The following is a 24,415-nucleotide window of genomic DNA, read 5'->3' on the forward strand; positions in this document are numbered from 1 at the left end:
CCAGGGGTCGGCAACCTATGGCACGTGTGCCAAAGACGGCACGCGAGCCAATTTTTAATGGCACGCTGCTGCCTGCCGGGGTCCCGCTCAGCCCGCTGCCGAACCCCGGCAGGCAACAGCGTGCCATTAAAAATCCTGCCCGACCCAGCCCACTCTACTCTGTCCCCCGCCTACCGCCCTTTCTGGCGGGGGTAGGGGGAGCAGAAGCAAGCTTGGTCCTGACAGCTGCTGCTGTACAGCAGGCTCCGCCAGCAGCCAAGCTTCCCCCTCCCCCGCCTCTTCCCCCAACGTGCTGCGTTGAGCCCCGCCTCCTCTCCTTCCCTGCCACCGATGGCCCTTGCGAGGGACGGGAGAAGAGCAGCCCCAGCGCCCTCACTGCTCAGACTGGTAAAGAGATGGAGAAGAGGCAGGGGGGTAGGAGTTGGGCGTATCCGTCCAGCCCCCTGCTGTGAGCCGCTCAGGGGGCTGAGAGCACCCCTGTGATCCGAACCCCCCCAGCCCTCTGCTCTGACCCCTGCACCCCCCTTGCACTCCAGCCCCCTGCATCTCCCCCACGACCGCATCCCTGATTCCTGCACCCTCCACACATACCCAGCCCCTCCACACCTTTCTGCCCTGACTCCTGCACTCCCCACACCCCCTGCCCTGACTCCTGCACTCCCCAGACATACCCAGCCTCCCCCACACCCCATGCTCTGACTCTTGCACCCCTCACATCCCCACCTCCCACCCTGAGCACCAGGTTGGCAGCAGGCTAAGCGGGGCTGGAAGTCGGGACCCTGGCTGTCAAGAGCCAGCGGACGGAACCCCAGACCGGCAGTGGGCTGAGCCGCTCGGCCTGCTGTTGGTCTGGGGTGCCGGCCCCGCTCAGCCCGCCGCTGGTCTGGGGTCCCGGCTCCCGGCCCCGCTCAGCCCGCTGCCAACCTGGGGTTCTGGCTGCCGGCCTCAGGCCCCGCTCAGCCCGCTGCTGGCCTAGGTGAATGTAACCCCAGGCTGGCAGCGGGCTGAGCAGGCCGGCACCTTAAGATCAGCATTTTAATTTAATTTTAAATGAAGCTTCTTAAACATTTTGAAAACCTTGTTTACTTTACATACAACAGTAGTTTAGTTATATTATATATAGACTTATAGAGAGAGACCTTCTAAGAAACGTTAAAATGTATTTCCGGCACGCGAAACCTTAAATCAGAGTGAATAAATGAAGACTCGGCACACCACTTCTGAAAGGTTGCCGACCCCTGTTCTAGTCTGTATATGTTCATTATTCAGTAACTGGTACATCAAGTGTAGTCAGGGACTGCTAGGTACCAACTTTTTGTCACTAAAGGCCTGCTTATCAAAAAAGATATACTCAAATGACTTGCATGAGCAATTACTAGCACTAGCACAGTGCTGCTTGCTCATATAATACCCAAATTGCACACACAAATGAAGTGCACAACTGCGCATATGCGTTCTTTAATAATTGGACAGTTGAAATGCTTAACAGTCCAAATGTACAGGAAAAGTGATGAAGATATTACATGCCTAAAGAACTGATTAATAAGAGTATGCAAATATGGGTAACAGAAGTGCTCCTGACTTTTAAGATCGTGTATAATCATGTATCCTATTTGAGCTCTTCTGCTAGTTTAGCAGCACACAGCCCACAAACAGGAAGAGAGTTTCTCAAACGTATAGTGTCTTTGAAACATATATTACCTTCAAAAACTGGAAACGGTTGTAATTTCAGATACCATGATGATAGTAGTAATCAAATTGTGTTGGGATTCTGCTGAAAAAGTGATTTTTCAAAAAATCTTCATTTTAACAAATATTTGTAAAAGTTGTTTAAATATCTTTTTCTGTTATGTTTAGAGCCCAGTGGTACTTGTTTGGGGGCAGAGGGGAGAAGAGGGTTAAGGTGCTCCCATCCTCTCCCTCTCCTTTCTGCTCAACAAGAATAGTACGTTCTGCTTCTTCAGTACTACTGATCTTTGCTTATCAATACTTTTTCCAATATGAGCAAGCAATAAACCCATCTCACATATTTTCATAACTGCTAATATACTTTCTATAGAAGTTCTGTGGGCAGAATTCCTTATGAAGTGAATTGTACCATATTTCTGTGTGAGGAGATTGCAGGATTGGACCCAATATTGCCAGCAGGTCCTTATCTGCGTGGTCTTGTTGATATGCATAAAGTTGTATGACATTTGCCTGATCTGTGCCTTTACACAAAATTATGCTGACAGCATGTGGTAATAAGGACATTCAAATTCATGCTTTTTTCAAAGAATAAATATTTTCTTTAAAATCAGTATGGGCAGGAATATGGTTACGCTTCCTTTCTCGTGCTGCTTCATTAGCCATAGAAGTTGAAAATTACTATAATTCTCATCGCAGTAGTACATTTTTGACAGCAGGTGGCAGTATAGTGAAACTGATGGCCAGTTTGAGACGTGAGTATTTAAAAAGATAGAAAATAGTTTCAGACAGATTTTCAAAAGAGCTCTGCTCCTACTTAAGCACCTGAATGCTTTTGGAAATTTTGGCCTGTAATGTACAAAAAAAATTTAATTTATGTAGACAACTTTCAGTGCCATAGTAAGCACTGTGCAAACTATGAATTACCTACAGCTGAGCTGTTAAAATGTTTCTGGTACATTGATAGCAATCCTTTGGGTGTTAAACAAGATGAATACCAAAAGAACTCTATTGGAACAATACTAGTGTTGTTGACATAAACTAGGAACATTTTTTGTCACATAAGGTGGAGGTGATGTATGTTAGAGAGCATGTATCATAGTACTGGAAGCTCTTTATACATTTTTGTGTGGAATTTCTCAAATTTAAATTGCTGTGTGCAGTATTGTATGGCTTTCAACATAAAATACTGCACACAGCAATTTAAGTTTGAGAAATTCCACACAACTTAGCTAGTTTATGAAATCTATTAATTTAACTGAAGTCTGTTCTCGGTGGGTGTATAGTACAAGTTTGTAGGGTAAGAACCACATGTTCTTTGAGTGATTGCACGTCCATTCCACTTCAGGTATGTGCATGCCCAGTGCTCCAGTCAGATTTTTCCCTTAGTAGTATTGTCACATGGAGACCTTTGGCAAAGGGTCCTTGTTCTTTGCAAATAACTTGTCTCAAACATGATAAATTCACTACATCAAATACATCTTACAGACTATTTATCCGTAATGGATATCCTGTTGTAAGGTACCTACAGAAAGCTTGTAACTTAGCAAGACTCAGAATCATTGCAATAAGTATGTATGGGTTACATTCTCAGGAATATCTAAATATATTGCAAGTACATTTTATGATATTGGAGTAAAAGTTAGTCATCCAGGAATATAATGTCTCATTATGGGCCAATTCAAGTATGAGGGAGTTGTTATCCCTCAGTGGTGTTGCCTTGCTCAATTACAGAACTATCAGAGACCACTGCAAACAATCAAAACCACTTGGAGATGGTAAAGGAACATTGCAACAAGACAGGTTTTCCCTGTCTATGAATAGTGACAAAAAACTGTTTCATTTTAACACAGGGTGGGGAAAAGCACTCTGAATCCTCACACTGAGGAGACATCTTGGTGAGCAGGGATGTTCTCATGCTAAAAATGATTCCTGTGAAACCAGCCAGCTCTGCAGCAGACTGAACTTTGTGTGGGAAAACCCACTTTATTAGATGGGAAGATAACTAGTAATAACTGTAGATCCAAGGTTTGTGTGTTATGTTTTTGTTTTGTATCATAACCATTTGTTTTCACCACTTTCTTGAATCTAAACTTCATTCTTTCTTAAACCTGTTTTTGTTTTGTTATAAGTGCTCACAAGTGCTGTATGATTTTTACAAGAGTGGTGATTTAAGGTAAAACTAGTGAATTGGGGCACACTGCTCCTTTGGGGGCAGAGGGTCTGGGATTTCTGTGAGTAGCTGATGTCAGGGGCTGGATATTACATGGATTCAAAGGGACTTGAGTGCATTAATTGTTAACCTGAAAGACACAGACAGGGCTAATGTAGAGGAGAGTGTTTGAGTGGCTAACAGGCAGGTTAGGCTGGTGGTATTAGCTCCCGAACACCCAGTTACCACAGTCAGGGCTACCCCTTGCTAGAGGCAGTGGATAACAAGGTGACAGTCCTGTGTACCATGAGACTCGTCACAGGTACCCATTGGGACAGCATATGTGCTCTCTGCTGCCTTGTGTTGCTGCACAATGGTATAAAGCATTCAGTTGCCCCCGATCTCCCTCAGATTCTTCTTGCTGTCTGTGATCGGTAGTTGGGGTGTTAGTTTATTTTTATTATAGCTAGTGTACTCATCAATAGTTAGTTAGAAGAGCTTTAGAATAAGTTTCACTTTTAATTTAGTTGGTTTTTACTTAAACAGTTGTTGTTTGTTCTGGGTACCAACTCTTGGTACCGAGAAAGCCTCTGTCTCCAGTCTTTAAGCTTTGCACTGGCTTTGAGAAGTCTGTGCCATTAAGTGACCCTCTTTCCGATGTCTGAAGTGCTTAGGTGAGGGTTACATCCAGGACAGGTGTCAAATATGTAGAGGCTTCAAGCCCCAGATTAAGAAAGATAGAGAGGTAAGACTTCATCATCTCCTCATGGAGGCAGCCTGGTGTCCACTGTCAAATCCTTCCCACTTAGGATGGGTACTGAGCACATCTACCTCTATCAGAAGTGCCCCTTCAAACGTTGCAGGGACTCTGCAGCATGCTTCCAAAGAGCCAATGTCCTTGGAACAGTCCCCAAGCAAACAAGGTGGGGGATAGGGATAGGGAGGGGCCAGGTAGGACAGTCTCTGTGAAGGTGCAGTACATCTTTGGGTGTTGTGTGTCACCAGTGCAATTCATTTCAAAGCATCCTGGGAATTCAGAACAATTTGGCAGATCTTTCAGCAAAGATTGCAAGTAGTCTCAGGGCACATACAGTTAAGGCTTGTTTTTCAGACGTGGTGGTGAGGGTCTCTCAAATAGACCTGTTCGCTACTTACCACAACAAGAAATACTAACTCCTTTGTTCAAGAGCAGGTCACAGTCAGGGATCTCTGACGGATGCTTTCATGTTATCCCGGAAAGACAATCTGATTTATGTTTGCCCTCCTGTTCTGCTCCTTTCCAGAGTGTTGCTCAAGCTCAAGCAGGATCATGCTCACATGATCCTCATAGCACCAGTGTGGCCTTGACAGTATTGGTTTTCCAGTCTGCTGATCCTTTCATCCAAGGCTCCTTTGACACTACCTCCAGAGCCAGACCTAATCTCTCAGACCACGGTTGCTTGTTAAATCCCAGTCCAGATGCTCTTCATCTTACAGCCTGGATGCTCCCGGGTTAATGCCTCAGAAGGTAGACTATTCCGGGAATAGACAGAGAGCCTTTAATTAGATATTCTTACCTGTTGAAGTGGTCACAGCAAAGGAGTATTTTGCCAGTCTGTCTCTCTATACAACATATTCTGGACTGTTTTTGTTCTACCTGAAATAACAAGTCCTATCTGTTTTCCACACTCTAGTTGTTGGTCAGTGTCAATTAGATTCTTAAAGGGTTTGGTCAGTTGATATCTCCAGATGGCAGATGCTATTTCTCCCCATGGCTACTTACTCTTCATCTATCCATCCATTTTTGGTAGTCATTACCTCTGCGAGAAGAGTGGGAAAATTACGGGCAGTGGTAGCTGAACCTCCTTACACAATCTTTTATAGGGACAAAGTATGCTTAAGTCCACTCCCAAGATTTTTGGTTTAGTGTTGGACTTCCACTATAAACAGTATACTTACTGACTCTCTTTCCCAAGCCCCGTTCTCATAAGACTGTGGAGAGGCTCCATATCTTGGATGTTAGAAGGGTGTTGATTGTCCTGACGCAGTTCAGGTCATCTTCTCAACTTCTTATGGTAGTTGCAGACAGGATGAAGGGCCTTTCATCCTCAACGCAGAAAATCTTGTCCTGGATTTCCTCCTGTATATGCCTGTGCTATGACATCATAGCTCTGCCAAGCAGGGTGGTAGCACACTCAGCAAGATCTCATGCAGCTTTTGCAGCATTTTTACCTCAATTATCTGTCAAACTTGTAGGGCTGCAGTTTGGTCATCAGTATGCACCTGTATAACTCCTTATGCCATATCAGCATTCCAGAAGAGACTGTGCCAAGTTTGGACAAGTATTCCTTTCCTTGAACAACGACTGGACTCCGAAACACACCTCCGGTTTAAACTGCTTGTGAGTCACCTGAAGTGGAATGGACATGTACAATCATCTGAAGAAGAAAAACCATTCCTAACCTGTTCTGTAAGTGTTGTTCTTTGAGACGTTGCACCTGTCTATTCCACAACCCAGCCTCCTACCCCTCTATGTCAAAGTCCGAGTCTGTCCCATAAAAAGGACCGGGGGAAGGGAGGGAGGGCGTGGCGGTTGGAGCTGGCTCCACGCTTTATACCATCACTCAGCAGCACAAGGCAACAGAGGGTGTGTGCGCTGTCCTGACTTGTACTGCTAAGGGGAAAATCTCCAATTCTAGTGCACTGGGCATGCACACAACTGAAGTGGAATGGACATGAGCAACACATCTCAAAGAACATCAGTTACAGAACAGTTAGTAACCTGTTGTTGCGTGTTTTAAAGTGAGCTATTTTAATTGACAAAGTAATAGCTTGGATAGAAAATGTTCCTAATAAAACTTGCTTCTTGCTTCAGCTGGGAGGTACTATTGTGGGGTGAATTTATCTGATAATCAGAATTCCAAAGAATACATGGGAAGAGGAATAAAATGCAGTGACTTTGTGAGACTTGGATCTTGAACATGTATTGTAAATGAGTTATATAGCTGAATACTAATATAAGGCATGGACAAATATGGCACACACTCTAAGAAGAATGCTTCTGTTAGCATAGCTGTTGTTTGGGGAGGTGTTGTTACTCTGCTGACAGTGGAACTCCTGTTGGCATATGCTGCATTGACACTGAGGCTCTGCCACTCTAGCTCTATACTAGTAACACATTTGTAGTGTAGACAAGGCATTAGATTAAGAAAAGACTAGATGTGAAGTACCAGTTTCTACTGTGCACGCCAGAGGAGGGACTGAGGGTATGTGCACACTGAAGTAAAAGACCTGCAGCTCAGCTGATTTAGGCTCACTGGGCTTGGGCTGTGAGTCTAATAAATTGCAGTGTAAACGCTTGGGCTGGAGCCCAGGCTCTGAGACTCCGCAGGTAGGGAGAGTCTCAGAGTTCAGGCTCTGGCCCCAGTGTCAGCACTGAAGTTTTATAGCCCCATGGCCCAAGTCAGCTGACCTGTGCTGTGAGACTAGGACCTGCAAGTTTTTTATCGCAGGGTGGACATGCACTGAGGCACTGCGGTGTGGCTGGAGCCCACAGTAAGAATTCTGGGTGAAATAGTCAGAATGCCAATTGAGGATTCCTGGGAGTACACATCAGAACAGTTGCTCCAGTATCCTTGAAAAGAGTAGCATGCTTTGCACTCAGCCAGATCTGGAGATCATTTGTGAAGGTGGTGGGGTGGGGGACAAGGCTAGCCTAAAGAGAACACAAGGAGGAACTGTAATGCTCAGTCAAATTCTGGCCAACCCCTGTTCAGAAATGCAAGAGTCAAGGAAAGGCTTGTTGTACCCTTCCTTCCATTGTGTACTCATGAGACTTGGCTAGAATTTGGCACTATGAAAGCCAGTATTGCCAACCCCGAGCATGCAAAAATCACAAATCACACAACAAAACACCGAGATTTATTTTAATTTAAAAAATGAGTCTCTTTATTGATTTGCTGGGTTTTTTTGTTTTGTTTTTTTAATGTAGAGCCTTTAGGGTATGCTCAGTCAGAATTTTCTCCACAACCGGAGGGCTCGATTTCCCCCCACCCCTTTTTAAGATTCTTGCCTAATCAAATGCCTTTAGGAGTTGGTGCCTTAAGAAAAACACCAGATTATTGCAAGAATAATGATAAAATCGTAAGAGTTGACAATACAGTAAAACAAATAACACTGGAATTTATTCAATATACTTGAATCTTTTAACACATAGTAATGACAAGTCACTCAATAGGAATAACTGATTGAATATTTGGATGGGAAGTTGTACCTCATAATTGCTTGCTCCTCCAAACAAGAGAAGCTTCCTGAGCTCCAACGTTAATCTATGCAGTTGACTTTTGGCTGTAGTGGGGAGATGTTATTCATTGGTAAGCTGAGGATTTTATATTACTTATAGGTTCTCTTTAACATTTAAGCCTCCTCTTAATGCCAGTCAGTCCAGTAGTGACTGAGACAAAATTGATAGAATGGATTTCCAAGAGTCCAGAAATCTTAAACGAAAACAATAGACAACTTAAGGCAAATGAAATAATTACATATGTTCAATTTTAGAATTGTTTAATTCAGAAGAGCTTTATAACCACATGAAGGCACAGCATCTGATTTGGACTGTGAATTATGTTCTACTGTTTTCATAAGGAAAATTCTCGTATTCTGTAGTTATTGGCATTTTCATTCTTTATTATGTTAGCAGTGATAAGAGATTAGACAGCTTTAATACTTCATAATGAATGGTGGTGAGACTCTAATCTGATCCCTTTATTTATGGAATATTAGTAGGTGTCACAATTAGTTTTGAAAAATGATGCTGTGTTATTAAACATATCCAGTGTGTTACTGAAATGTCTGTTATAATACAAAGAGGTCTGGTGCCTCCAAGGTATTTATCAGATCATGTTCATAGCTCAAACTAATAATTTGAGAGATGATTTGGCACATTCCCATACAAAATCCACACATTACTAAAAGCATTAATTAATAGTGCAGACTGGTGGAATTAATGTTAATTTCTGAACCGTAATGTCATAATTATGCATAAATAGTATTCTGTACCTTAGAAGGGAAGATAATTAAAGATGGGTGTCTTGCTACACTTCACACACTTACGTATTTATTTTTAGTATACAATTAACTAGAAGCTGTACCTTGTATGGGGTATAAGGGTCATAGCTTTTTATATAGATGTTTTGAAAGTTGTCCACTGAAATGGAAACTAGCTTTTTCAATTAGGTGGGTACATACTAAAAGAAAAATTTAGATTTGTCCTACGCTACATTTTATCTTGTTCACATAGTGTGAAATCCTGGCCTCATTGAAGTCAATGGGAATTTTGCCACTGACTTTGCCAAGATTTCACCCACAGTAATGTGCAAGATTAGCAAAGTTTTTTTTCTATCCAGGCTTTTAATGATCTTATTGGGAAAAAAATGAAAATAACTCCAGATAACAAGTGTATGAGTTACAGAAATGGTCCCCAAAGTGTTAGGTTTTTATTCCATAGAGTTTTGTTAGTTCAAAATCAGCTGTGGAGATGAATGCCTTTTCTGAGTGGGTATCCTTCCAAACCCCCCGGAAATGGCCATATAATACCACAGCACCTTTCTAAGAATAGTAGCATTTCTGTGCCTGCTCCCAGCAGAGTAGAGCGGGACAGACCTAGAACTGAGATTTGAGGTTCCTAGGATGTTAGGATTTGTTAATATAAATTATTCTGCAATGCTTGGGGAGGGGGGGGGATAGTGTTTTCTCTCTTTCGTTGCACAGTAGCTTCACTTTTATGCTGGATAGTTCAGCCTACTTCATAACCACTATAGATTGTTGTCTTCTAGGTGTCTCATGCCCAATATAAGCATGTAAACTTTAAACTGGATAATTTATGCATTTACTATTTGTTTGAAAGTAAAATAATAGAAATAGTAGTGTGCATCATTAGTTCAGTTACTATCTACATATTGCTCTGCTGTTGTAGTACTGGAAATGCATTGAGAATACCTGTTCCAGCAGAATTTTGTCTTCCCAGCTGTTTCACAAGATTTCTGAGTTTGAAACAGCACAGCTATGGAAAAAACTGCAGATTTATTTGGGTAAATTTCCCACATCCTCCTTTTCCAAAGAGATGCCAACAAGCACTTACTCTACTGAGCATTCGGGGAGTCAGTCCTCGGAACACTTAAATATTTAGGGAAGAAGATTAGCTGCATCAGTCTGCAGGTCTTGTCCTCTTACCTGGCAAATAGATATCTTCTAGGATTACTACAACAGGGAAAAGGCTCTGCAATTAGGGGCTTCTACAGCAACCTGATCTTTCAGCTGAATAGATTCGCCAAGATTTGCAGCCTTTCTGGTAGATTTTTATGACTGAATAGGGCCTCTGATGAGTTATCTGTATGCAATTTTTAAAATTGTTTTAGGCAAGACAGTTGATGTGCTTTAAAAACAACAGGCCACATCTTTTTGCGGACCTTCATTTGAATAAATTACTTATAGGTGATTTTTAAAAAAAATAATTATATTTAAAGGTATCTGGCATAGGAACACATAGATGTTAAAATGAGAAAAATCATATAAATCAAATTCAACACCATTGAAATGAGTTGCCTGGAGATACTGAACTGTAATGTCAAATTTGAAGTGGCTGTGAAACACTAATTTATAAATATATAAAGCCAAATGCCTCACAGTTAGCATTTTGGTGTGCTTATTTAACAGTCTGCCATTTGAGAGTTTAATCCTATCAAAAGAAAAGAGGAGGATTAAAGCAAGTAAAGGTTTTTGAAAATGTCACTTTTTATGAAAATTCATGGTCTTATAAAATTTGATAATATTTGTAAATACAATGGGGAATAGGTCTGAGATTTGCGCCTTACGTAATATTCTGTAATCTGTCTTTCAAATAAACTTGAAGGCCATCAGATTTTTTTTCCCTCTACCCTTGAGCATTAAACATTTTTAAGTCAGGCTTCAGATAGCTTTTCTACTATTTAACCAGAGATTTTCTGTAAAATTCTACTGTATGTATATATTTTGCTGCAACAGTGTTGGAACTAGGTTTTTTTTTTCATGCATGTCCAAACTTATGTCTACCTTCTTGCATGTGAACTCCAGGATAGTTTTTAATATGATTACATTAGGCCATATTGTGACTGGAGAAACCTTTGCCTTCTCTGCCCTCTTATGACAGGATCAGGGACAATTGCAGACGCTGTGATCGGGCATGTAGGGATACTTCCTCGCTGTTTTGGGGACAAACATTGCCCAAAGGGGAGAAAGCAGGTTCCATGGCTGTGCCTTTCAGTTTCCCCACTAGCTGGCAGAACAGGACAGATGCATCGTGTGCAGCCTATGTAATTCTCCTCTTCTCCCCCTCCACCCCCAATGTGTCATGAAACCCAATCTCTGAGGCACAGTCCCTCCCAGATTTTCCCTGCTGCAACTCTATACAACCCCCAACCAAGGGCTTTTTAGGTTACGATCTAACCTGTTAGATTTGAAAAATAATATACCACACAAAAACTGAATTAAAATTAATATTGAAGTGAAGCACTTAGTTAGAAAATCGTCTAGTGGGAGAAAGTGTACTTTTTCCAAAAAACTCCATGTACTTGATCAACTAAACTCAAGTTTTACTCAGCCTCTGAGAAGAAAATGCATTTTCAGCCAAAAACAAAGCAAATAAAAATTGCTCAGCCCAAATGGTGAAAGAGTCAAAGGATATAAGCAACTGAAAATAGGTGGGGGTTTAGACTGGGATTATGTACCCTAACTGGGTTGCTGCTGCTGCTGCTGCCACTTTGCTGCTCATGTTGTCATTATAAAAGGTGATAGGATCTTATAGCCCATGCTTCATAGTTGCTACATTCTCTGCAAGGATGGCACTGGCCTCTAACTGATCCCCCCAAGAAGCATATATGTTCCGAAGGGATCTGTGAGGTTCTTGGGGGTGAGAGGTTTGCAATCCCTTCTTTATGGGGTTGAGTGTAGGGAAGTGGTCTTCCACCTGGAGATGATTCCTCTATGACTGTTCCATGAGGACAACCTTGCAGTGGCTTCTTACAGGATGGGTAGCTTGGACCTTCTGTTCTTTTAATATTTCTGGTAAACTCATTAAAGGCAAAATCCATGTTAACAATGCAGCCCTTTATAGCTACACTTTATAAAGGTCAGTAACATGATGACCATTTTTTGTTGTTGTAAATCTTTAGGTTCTCTATTTTGCATTTTTAATGACTGATTTAATTAACAGTCTTTCTGAAGGCTCCTATTCTGAATAGCAAATGTAATTGTTTTCCTGGTCTCATTTTTAAGTTGTCATTATGCAAATAGTATAAACAAATCAAGTGTCTCATAAAGCAATACAAAAAGGCAAGTAAATTGAACACGATCTTTCCCCTTGAAGCAGATGTAAAACCCAAGAAGAGCTGTTCTATTTTAGCTTCCACAGACGTATTGTGCTGACAATCCTTTTTGTATTCTCATGGTAATCTGCTCTGCTACACATACAAATATTGGACACAGGAAGGAGTTTTAAGTAGGTTTTGCAGACAGCTGTGTTTCTGATTTGCAAAGAAATTGATTTACAGTGATAGCTGATCTCACTAAATAAATAGCTTTCCTGCATAGGCCACCTAACTTTGTTTATATAAACAGTATGGCCTATTGTAAGAAAGATAACAGTGTTTTATTGATCTGGGTAAACAGATGGTTTCTGGGTAATTCAGTATGTTTCTGGAATGACTTTCCAAACTATTTGTGTGGTGTCCTACTGTGAAGTGTTGCAGCCATTGTACTTAAATTGATGTCTGTTGTTTGTGGTTGAAATGAGAAAAAAATCTTTCCAAATGTATTCTAACAGAACAATCTTTTTTTTAAAAAATAGTCACCACCCACAGTTCTCCTTAGTGCACTGATATTCCATGTTTGTTTATAAAGGCCAAGGTTTTAAAAAAAAAAAAAAAAAAAAAAACTGATTTTTTTGGGTGCTTCAATTTTTGGGCATCCAACATGAAACACCATAGATCAGAGGGGGTGCTGAGCACTTTCTGAAAATCACACCCTTTGAAATGTGTCAAGTTAGGCACCCAAAATTACTAGTCATTTCTGAAAATCTTGGCCAAATTGTCTTACACTTTCATAGGTTCATAGATTCCAAGGTCTGAAGGGACCACTGTGATCATCTAGACAAACCTCCTGTATAAAACAGGCCATAGAACTTCCCCAAAATAATTGCTTGATCATATATATTATAAATACATCCCATCTAGATTTAAAAATTCAGTGATAGAGAATCTACCACAACCATTGGTAATTTGTTCTAATGGTTAATTACTCTCCACCTTTAAAAAATTGACGCCATATTTCCAGTCTTAATTTGTCTAGCTTCAACTTCCAGCCATTGGATCATGTTATTCCTTTCTCTGCTACATTGAAGAGCCTATTATTAAATATTTGTTCCCCATGTGTAGACAGTGGCAGGGCATGGGCCCCAGCCAATTTGGGAGCCCATGTAGGCAGGAGGCCACAGGTGCCGGACCTGTAGCCATGTCCTCTCCCTCTCCTCTCCTCCTTGGGCCCACTGCCTTGCTCCTCCTCTTTTCTTCCGAGGCCCCGCCCCCTGGCCAGGCCAGAAGTCGGGGCTGTGGTAGGGTGATCATTCCCCCTTGCCCCTGTGCGGACCTAGCCTGTGCCCCTCTCATCCCTCCCCCCCCAACCCGCACGCAGACTTGGCCCGAGCCCCATTGCTCACCCCTCAAGCCTCTTTTTGGCAAAACTAGGCGTTTATCCCATTTTCTGTTGTCAACTGATCATTAGTTTTGCCAAAAAAGTCAGGATGTCCGGGCAAGGCTTAAAAAAGGGACTGTACCAGCCAAAACAGGACGTATGATCACCCTAGGCATTGGTAAGAGCCACCCAGGGAGCCTGGGCCTCTGTGGGCGGCCCCAGCCCCTCCATCTGTCCTGAGAGCAGCCCCTGACCCATGTTCCTGTCTCCTGGCGCACACTGCCTAGGTAGGTGGAGGTTCCAGGGCTCCCTACAGCAGCCCGGGCTCCCTGGGAAGCTCTTACCACAGCCCCTTCTGGCCTGGCTAGGAGGCGGGGTTTTGGGGGGAAGGGGAGGAGCAGGGGGCAGGCCCCGGTGATATGGGGAGCCCAAATGGTTTGTGCCCATGGCCCCAATAAATATTAATCCGCCTCTGAGTGTAGCTACTTATAGACTAATCAGGTCACCCCTTAACATCTTTCTTGAATTGTGGGCACCAGAACGGGACACAGTATTTCAGTAGCAGTTGCACCAGTGCCAAATATAGAGGTAAAATAGCCTCTCTACTCCTACTCGAGATTCTCCTGTTTATGCATCCCAGGATAGAATTAGCTCTTTTGGTCACACTGTGAGCTCATGTTCAGCTAATTATTCATCATGACCTCCAAGTTTTCTTCAGAGTCACTGTTTCCCAAGATAGAGTCCCCCATCATGTAAGTGTGGCCTACCTTCTTTGTTTCTACAGGTAAACATTTACATTTAGCTGTATTAAAATGCACATTATTTGCTTGTGCCCAGTTTACCAAGCAATCCAGGTCACTTTGAATCAGTGACCTGTCCTCTTCATTTTTACCACTCCCCCAATTTTTGTCAGCTGTTGACTTTAACGGTGATGATTTTATGTTATCTTCCAGGTCATTGATAAAAATGTTAAGTAGCGTAGGGCCAAGAACCAATTGCTGTGGGACCCCACTGAAAATACACCCACTTAATGTCAATTCCCCATTTACAGCTACATTTTGAGACCCATTAGTTAACCAGTTTTAATCCATTTAATGTGTTCCATGTTAATTTTATGCTCTATTTTTTAATCAAAATGTCATGTGGTACCAAGTCAAATGCTTTACAGAAGTCTGTCTATTACATCAACACTTTTACCTTCATCCACCAAATATGTAATCTCATCTAAAAAGGATATCAAATTAGTTTTGTCAGGATCTATTTTCCTATTGATTTGCATTAATTACATTTAATATTTTATTAATCGAGTCCTGTATCAGTTGCTTTATTATTGTGCCAAGAATCACTGTAAGGCAGACAGACCTATGATTACATGGGTCATTTAGTGCCAATTTTTAAAAAGGGGTAAACATTAGCTTTCTTCCAGAACTCCACCAGTGTTCCAAGACTTATTGAAAATCAGCATCAATGGTTCATCAAGATAATCAGCCTGTTCTTTTAAAACTCTTAGATGCAAGTTATGTGGATCTGCTGATTTTAAAAATGTCTGACTTTAGTAGTTTCTGTTTAATATCCTCCAGAGATATTAATGGAATGGAAAGATGAAATGTTATCCCCATATGATGAAATGATATAATCTCTTCTCCCCCTCACCCCAAATGCAGAGCTGAAATATTTGTTGACCATTTCTGCCTTTTCTGTATTATTATTGATGATTCTACTATTTCCATATAGTAATTAGCCAATACTATTGTCAGGATTCTTCTTGTTCCTAATATATTGTCCTTAACTCTGCTGGCCATAGATTGCTCCTTGTGTCCCTTTGCTTCCCTTAGGGATTTTAGAAAAATAACTTCTGATTTATATTCATTATTATCAACTTCCCCTTTCTTCCATTTGTTGTATGTTTTGTTTTGTTTTTTAATTTTTTATAGCTGCCTTCACTTCCCCTTTAAACCAGGTTGGTTTTTTAAGCAGTATGGCTCTCTTCCTTGAGTGTGGGATTATGACTTTTTGGGTGTCTAATAAGAAATACTTGAGCTACAATGGGCCAGATCTTCAGATGGTGTAAATTGTTGCACTTCCATTGAAGTGAAGGGAACTATGCTGATTTATATCCGTTTAAGATCTGGCATAATGACTTATTTCCAATGGAGTACTGGAGAGAGATGTAGAATTCACATACAGCTTTTTTTTTGCCTTTTTTTGGGCGGGGGGGGAGAAATACTTCTGTTTTTTAATATCAAGATAAAACAAGCAACTTATATAGTTTCTTTGAGACTCTCTCAGTGCTGCTGATAAGGGTAGAGTGGATGTAAAACTTCTCTGGATACAGTGCTCCACTATGGAGCAAGGGCATCGAAAAATAACCCCTTAGCAAATGTTTAATTCTTCTTATATACCAAAAAATCCAAATCAGAAACACTTTAATTAAATCCATAAACTATAAATGTATCTAGTTTTCGAAAGCTTCCTAATTACTGGAGAATTTTAGCTAGCTAATTTACCCAATAATGAGATCTGTTTAAGCATTAATTACAATTCTGCAAGGCTGGAATATTTTTTAAAGTCCTTTCATATCATGTACATTTTGACAGGAATTTTTAAAAAATTCTTCATCTTAGCCAAGCATTTAGCAGTTCTTATCCAAAACCAAAGCCTCATATTTTTGGGTTCCCTTTTTTCCTTCTTCAGAAGACACACAATATCTCTGTCCAAAGTCATTTACATTGTGAGGTAAAACAGGACGACAATATCAAAGCCCATGTGTGCATTTTTAACTTCAGGGCTTCTAACTTGCTACCTTTTAGCTACATTTTCCTGGTCACCGCTGGGAACATTAATCTCTTATTAAAGTGAAAGTTGTGTTTTCTTTATTAAATCATGAACATGATATTTGTTGCCTGTAAATGAGAAAATAGTTCTGCATTTTGAATGAAAAATTTATTTATTAGATCAATTTCTATGGATTTTAGAAGAAATATGAAAAATCATTTCAATGCACAAAGCAGTTCAGAATTAGGGCCTGATGCTAGAATCACTCCATCTAAAATTGCCAATCACAAGTAGAGTGATTACCATGCCATACTATTTCTAAATGTAATCTTAATTTCTCTGAGTGTTTCCACCTATTCATTCTCACATTGCACACAATCAAAGTTTTAGATTTAATTTGATTAGCTGTATATTCAGTATTGATGTTAAATAACACATTGAACTGATTCTGATTTCATATAAACTGATGTAACTCGGTTGACTTTAGTGGAGTTATTCCTTATGTACATTGGTGTACATGAGATCAAAATCAGGCCTATTTTTTAGTCTGTACGTATGTATTAGTGTGCTAATCATTACTGTATTTAAATTTTATAACCATATGCTTTAGGGATGGCAAAGCAACAGTCAATTTTCTTAAACCTTCATAGTGCATCATCTGCACCAATCACAATCACCACCTAGTATTACAAGCACTGCACTCCTAAGCACAGCAGCCAATATGAGTGGCTTTCAGCTTCAAATTGCTGCCTCAAGGCATCCCTGATCCTTATGGCCCCTCTAATAGCCCTGGTATCTGGCTGTTCAAATTCAGCCTCCAGGCACTGAGCCTCAGTGGTCCAGCCCTGAGTGAAGCTTTCACCCTTCCCTTCACAAATATTATAGACGTACAGCGCGCGGCTATAAGCATAGGAATATTCTCATCGGCCAGGTCCAGTCTCCCATATAGGCAGCACCAGTGGGCCTTTAAATGGCTAAAGGCACACTCAACAGTCATTCTGCACGTGCTCAGCCTGTAGTTGAACCACTCCTTGCTGCTGTCAAGGTTCCCCGTGTATGGCTTTATAAGCCACGGCATTAAGGGGTAGGCACGGTCTCCCAGGATGACAGTGGGCATTTCGACTTTCCCTACAGTGATCTTCTGGTCAGGGAAGAAAGTCCCTGCTTGCAGCTTCCTGAACAGGCCAGTTTTCCTAAAGATGCGTGCATCATGCACCTTTCCGGACCAGCCCGCGTTAATGTCTGTGAAAAGCCATGGTGATCCACAAGCACCTGGAGCATTCTAGAGAAATACCCCTTCCAATTAATGTACTCGGTGGCTAGGTGGTCTGGTGCCAGAATTGGAATATGCGTGCCACAGTTTAAGGAAGCCCATTTGTGCAAAGCCATCCACAATGTCACACACATTGCTCAGAGTCACTGTCTTTTGGAACCGGATGCGATTAATGGCTCTGCACATTTCCGTCAACATGCGTCCAATGGTCGACTTTCCCACTCCGAACTGGTTAGCGACCGATCGGTAGCAGTCTGGAGTAGCTAGCTTCCACAGTGCAATCGCCATGCGCTTCTCCAGCGACCAGGCAGCTCTCATTCTTGTGTCCTTGCACCACAGGGCTGGGGTGAGCTCATCACACAGTCCCATGAATGTGGCTTTCCTCATCCGAAAGTTCTGCAGCCACTGCTCATCATCCCAGACGTGCATGACGATGTAATCCCACCTCTCGGTGCTTGTTTCCCGAGCTCAAAAGCAGCGTTCTACTGTGTTCAGCACCTCCATGAATGCCACAAGCAATCTCGTTCATAGCTACTACATGTGGCAAGATCAATGTCGAACTTCTCTTGTCTTTGTAGTTTAAGGAATAACTCCAGTGCCACTTGTGACGTGTTAGTGCGAGCAGCATATTGGTCAACAGCGCGGGATCCATTCCTGCAGACTGAAGAGGCAGAGCGCGCAGTACACAAACCTTTGAAAGATGGTGCCAAATGCGGACGGAAGTACAGGGATGGCTGGGATGAGAAGCAAAGCATCACGGGGCATTGGGATAGGACCCAGGATGCCCTGGGACCCACTCCGCCTTCCCACAACTCTTGGCGGCAGAAGAGGAAGAGATGCTCTGTGGGATAGCTGCCCAGAGTGCACCGCTGGAAGTGCCGCAAGTGTGAACATGCTATTGCGCAGGTAGCTGACAGTGTGAACCCACAACAGTGGTTTCCCGTCAGCGCTCTCTGCGCGGCGATGTAATTCTGCCAGTGTTGACATACCCTTAGTTACTTGTATCTATTGAGCCACAGTAGCTATTTAAATAAAATTTAGTAGAACTGCCTTGTTTTTAATCATTAATATTACAAAATTTCAGTGGGTGCCATTAATCTGAATATTTATTGCACAACAGTATTTACCTTACACAGTAATTGCAGTACTCTGTGTTTATAAAAAGGGGAATACCAGGCTAACTTTTAATGAGTAATAAATATCAGGTTTCTTTAAATGATTTTAATTATATTTAGATCAGATAAGAAAACTTTATGGAATAATGCTATAATTGTAATCCTAAAACCCTTAAAGGGTTGGATGGCTTTCTTCTGACAAAACAATACAAGGGCCATAAGAATTTTTTGGGGGAGGGGCAGAAAGGTTCTACACCAGGTTTCCACAACATCATGCAATTCAAATGAAAACTTGTGCAGATTGAGGTTTTTCTGTTTGTTAGGACAGGTGAGTTAGCATAGACATCACTTTTATTTTTATTTAGAAACATACACATTTTACTTTTTAAAAACATTAATACAGAAACACTTTTTTATGAGCTTCAATTCAAGTATTCACTAAAAACCCATAGCAGTATGCCAGTTCATCAGTTTGTAAAACAAAGCATTTTGTAAAGCTGACCCAGAATTACCAAGCAAATGAGCCATTATTTTCAGGTCAGAAAGATAATGCCTTCTATTTCTGATTCACTTAAGCCTCTTTTCTGTGTAGAGCTTTGGGAAACATTGCAATTAAATTAAAAATCCATGGTCTATTAAATGGGTGTGGTTGGTTAAATACTCTGCCTCCCTTTCCCCAACTGACTCAATGTTGCTTGCTTTAAGATAACATCACAGATACTTTCTGACTTAGTAGGGTAGCTTAGACATTTGATAGCCTTTCAGCCAACAGCAGTAAATATGATGATATAAATCTTATTCTGTTGCTTTCCCAAAACTTTGACCATGATGCCACTACTACATGGCCACTACTACAGGGGAAAGGTGGAGGGGTTAGGATAGTAAGTGGATTCCCTACCTGTCATGGCATAGAAAAATAAGCAAACAGTGCTAACCTTTTTAACTCCCCTTTCCCCCAAATTCAATTTCTCTCCTCTAATTAATCTTTGTCCATAAATTTCATGTTCCCGAATTTCTCCCATCAGAAATGTCTTTTCTTGCTGAAATAGACTGACACATCTGGAAGAAACAGTTCAAAGATAATTTAGGGGGTGTATTGCTACCTGTGGGCCTGTTCTCTCTCTTTACATGTGTTGAACCTCTTGCTCCATGAATAACCCAACTGAAGTCAATGGGACTACTTGTGGAGAAAAGAAATATTTAATGTGAGTAAGGCTGGCAGATACAGGGCTTGTGGTATAAGCTCAGTCTTTTTTGCCATCTATGAGAGTTGTAAGACTATTGTAAGAAACTATTGCACTTCATCAGGATACAATCACACTTTAAAATGTTGCCTCCTTAATATTTTTTTATTTTTTTTAAATCTAGAGGGGTGTGTGTGTGCATGTTCACTGAAAAGACTCGAGCAGAAACTGGGGGGAGTCTAATTTTTAACTCACATGAAAATTACAGATTGCCTTGTCTTCACTAGAATTTTAACTTGAGTTTACAATACACCATTTCTCCTCGTGAAGACAAAGCCTCAAGGATGCATCTATTCTCCAGCATTATCTTGAGTGATCCACCCTTGAGTTACTTCCTTCAAGTCAGCCTATCACGCAGAAGAGCAGCCACAATACAGAATAACAATGGAGCGGTGCAAGGATTGCACTAATGGCCCACATCCACACTAGAACTCTACTCATTCTTCTGTGGCACTAGGAGTACGTCTACTCTGCGATAAGAGACACAGCATAGCCACAGCTAACGTGGGTCATCTGACTCAGGTTTGTGGGACTCTGGCTGTGAGGCTATAAAACTCCAGTGTAGAGGCTCAGGCTGGAGTTCAGCCTCTCAGACTCCACAAGGTGGGAGGTCCCTGAGCCCGAGCCGGTACACTGCAGTTTTATAACTCTGCAATCTGAGTCCATGTCAGTTGACCCAGACCAGCCATGTGTTTTTTTTATTTCAGTGTAGGCATACCAAGACTTCTGAGGGCTTATCAAATGGTTTGTAGCACTACACTACGTTGTGCTGCTCTATGAATGTCCTTGCAGTGAAATGTGGGAGAACACAAGCCATGCACGACTGCAGAAGAACTCAGAATGGCCCCAGATAACACTGACCCTAACCCAGTGAATGCTCTGAAATGGTGAGGAAACACGGAAATGTCTGAAGGACTTGTTAAATTTGTATAAATGTGAGTATTTCTTGTTGCGATTAAGTAAAGAGCAGTGGTTTTATATGTATCACACTATTCACATGACCCTTGAAGAGGTAAATTGTAAGCCCAGAGCAGCTGCTTCGTGCCATGAGAAAGCAGCAGCATGTTTTAAGGAGAGTACACAAGCTACATGCAAAGATGGAGGAGTGGAGACAGCTGATGCATTTTCTTATCGCAGATGAATCGCCCTATGCCAATGATGGTTCTAGACCAGGTCCACAGGTGCAATATGGTGGCATTACACCATCGTTCAGGTGTGGGACGACCAGCACTGGGCTTAAAACTTTTCTATGAGGAAGCCACGTCCCTTGAGTTGCATGAAGAGTTTTCCCTGACCTTTCAACACCAAGAATAAGGATGAGAAAGGCCATACCAGTGTGGAAGTGAGTTCCTGTAGCCCTGTGCAAACTAGCTACCCCAGATTTGTAGCGATCAGTTTGACAATTGACTTGTCAACACCAGTTTTGTAATTATGGATATTTGCAAGTTAATTGTTGCTTTGCCCATCTTCACCACCCATGGATGATCTGCCGCTCATGGATGATCCACTGTGCCCAAAATAATTGCAGGGTTTCAGCTAGTAGGCTTCCTGAATTCTGGTGAGTCCTTCAGTAGCACTAGCCTGCTCATTATCTTGCCCACTCCCATGTCCCCTAAGGTACACATGAATATATAAACAAGAAAAGGTATTATTCACTCATTATGCAAGCCTTCGGGGACCATAGAGGGAGGTACATGGATAATCTACATTGGATAAACCAGCAAAGAATACTATGCAGATGTATTCCAGAGATCCAGCCTATCTGAATATGAAAACCAGGAACTTTGTTCTTACCTAATAATAATTATATCAATGGGGTGTCCATCCCCTCTGGTATTTTGGCAACCTATATACTTCCATGGGTCGTAAAGTCCTACCATGATTTGCAGGCTCCTAGAAGAAGACTGTTTAACTGTTCATTGGCTCACCCAATTAAATTAATAGGCAGACAGTTTAAAACAAACGTAAGGAAGTACTTCCTTATTTCATACAATGAACAATCAACCTGTGTAACTCATTGCCAGGGGATGTTGTGAAGGCCAAAAGTACAACTGGGTTCCAAAAAGAACAAAATAAGTTCAGGGAGGCTATTAGCCAAGATGATCAGGGATGGAACCCCATGCTGTGGTGTCCCCAAACTTCCGACTGCTAGAAGCTGGGATTGAACAATGTGTCACTTGATAAATTGCCCTGTTGTGTTCATTGTCTCTGAAGCATCTGACACCACCCACTGTTGGAAGACGGAATACTGGGCTAGATGGACCATTAGTCTGATGCCATATGGCCATTCTTTTGTTCTTACACACTGTGCAGAATGATAGTGGAATGTGCCTTTGGTCGACTGAAAGCAAGATGGAACTACCTAAAAAGCTGTTTATGCAGTGTGTGTATAATGTAGTAAAGGCTTGATCTTCATTAGAAAACTTGCACCATTTAACTAAATTAATTGTAAAGGTAGACAAACCTCGAGTCCCTTTTCTAGCCATGTATCAGATTCAAGATACGTCTACACTTGTGGTGGTGTGTTGAGTACAGGCAATGCACGCCCAGCTAGCCTGGGTATATAAATAGCAGTGTAGATGGTGAGGCACAGCTTAGGTTAGTAGAGTAGGGTGCCCTACATGCCCGAATACCCTGCATATTTACCCTACATGGCTATCTACATGTTCAAGCAGTGCCTCCCACATCTACACTGCTATTTTTAGCTGCTAAAATAGCAGTGTAGTGGCCCACTACCTCTCGCTGCCAGAGCCTTTCCCTGCCATGGTGAAAGCCTCCAGCAGCAGGGAAAGTTCCAACAGGAACAAGGCAGCAAGGAAAGACTCCGACTGCTCCTCGCAGCTTGAGACTTTCCCAGCTGTCTCCCTACTGCCGGAGGCTTTCACTGAGGCTTGCAGCTACACACCACAGTGACAAGTGTGGACACAGCCTGCCTTTTTTTTGGATGGTGTAGCTACACTTCTAGTGTCTGTACTCTACGTGCTGCTGTAAGTGTAGACATGGCCTCAGTCGTCTCGTCTTCATATTGATGGCCCTACATACAGTAATTGTATTTCTGCCTGTATTTCATCAGTGATTGCCCGCTACACTACTTCTGGTGCATTTTTGAAAGAATTTTAAGATTTCTTTAACATTTATTTCATATTGATGGACGTTAAATAATGAACTTGCTGCTCAGTGGGTTTTAATGACACAAATTATTTAGGATTGCAGCCAGAAGTGAATATCTATATTGTCAATATCTTTTCCAGCTGTTTAGGTGTTTTTATACTGATAGTCACATTAGTACAAATTCAAGTACAGTATAATTTTATTTAAATAGCCTTGGGGATGTCCAATACCTTTGGATAACCAGGCTTTTGGATAAATGGAGGTGTTATTTTAAGCTGCAGTTTGTTTTGTAATGCTGGCTCCCAATGGTGGAGAAGAGAAAAGAGGAAGGAGAGGAGTTGTTGTTGCAGGAGACAGGAGCCTTCTTTGCGTGAGAGAGCCAGCCTGCCCACTATTCGTGTAAATTTATATTGATGTAAGTGAAAGCATAGTCAGCACAAGTGAGCTTCCCTTGGGGATGAACTTGACCCATAGGATCTCTTTGTCTTCTTCTTAATCCAGATATCATCAGTTCTTAATATATGAATGTCCTGCTGTACAGCTGGAGAAAAATCAGTCCTATTGACACTGACCATGCTGCAGCAGAGGGATTGGTAACTTAAGGTGTTTAGATTTTTTTCTTCAGGTAGTGACTTTTCATTGATATAAACACTATGTCCAGTATTGGTCCTAAGTACTGAGGTATAAACTATTGGAAAAACTTCAGGTTTTCTGATTGGGAAAAAAAATGTAAACTTAATGGGGCGAATGCCTTATTCTATAGTGATCATGGCATTTTCTGATAAGAATCTTTAGAACCACTTTTAATCTAAACTTCTTTTTACAAGTAGTTATTTGCCTGCCTCTTCAGAGTGTTTTTTCTGCAACACACAAAAAAATAATTAGTTCAGTTAATTAAATAATCTATTTCTGATTCCCGAAACCCAGGTAATACAGGGCTGTTGCAGGGCTTGGATCTTACCTTTCTGCAGAGTTAAACTAATTTAAAAAAAAAGAAGAGAGACTCATTCTCACAGCCGATCAATTCAAACATGCTGATGGTTTAACTAATGTTATCTGGTGAAGGAAACTATTCACTTTTCTGTTTGCCTTTCCCTATTTAACTATTATGTGAAACAGCAACCTGAGGTTAATTTCTATTAACTTTGTTCTTGGGGGATGAAGTCAACATTTAGAGAGAGGATAGTGTTTTGAAGTATTTTCTATCAATGTCGTTTTCACCAGCTGGAACTCTGTGGCTGTTCTGTCTGTGGAGAAAAGCAGAAGGGAAGTATCACTGGATGTTAGCTACGGTGTGCAGTCAGAAATCCATCCCATGTATTAGTGATTGGTAAATTACACCTCTACCCCGATATAA

General features: G+C 41.5%; 1 protein-coding gene across 2 annotated transcripts in view; it reads left to right on the forward strand.

Annotated features, from left to right (window-relative positions):
- Window positions 1-24,415, forward strand: part of PDZD8 (PDZ domain containing 8) — a 124,801-nt gene that overhangs the window by 54,101 nt on the left and 46,285 nt on the right. The window lies entirely within an intron of this gene.

The sequence above is a fragment of the Chrysemys picta genome, chromosome 7 (genome assembly GCF_011386835.1).
Source record: "Chrysemys picta bellii isolate R12L10 chromosome 7, ASM1138683v2, whole genome shotgun sequence".
NCBI classification, from domain to species: Eukaryota; Metazoa; Chordata; order Testudines; family Emydidae; genus Chrysemys; species Chrysemys picta.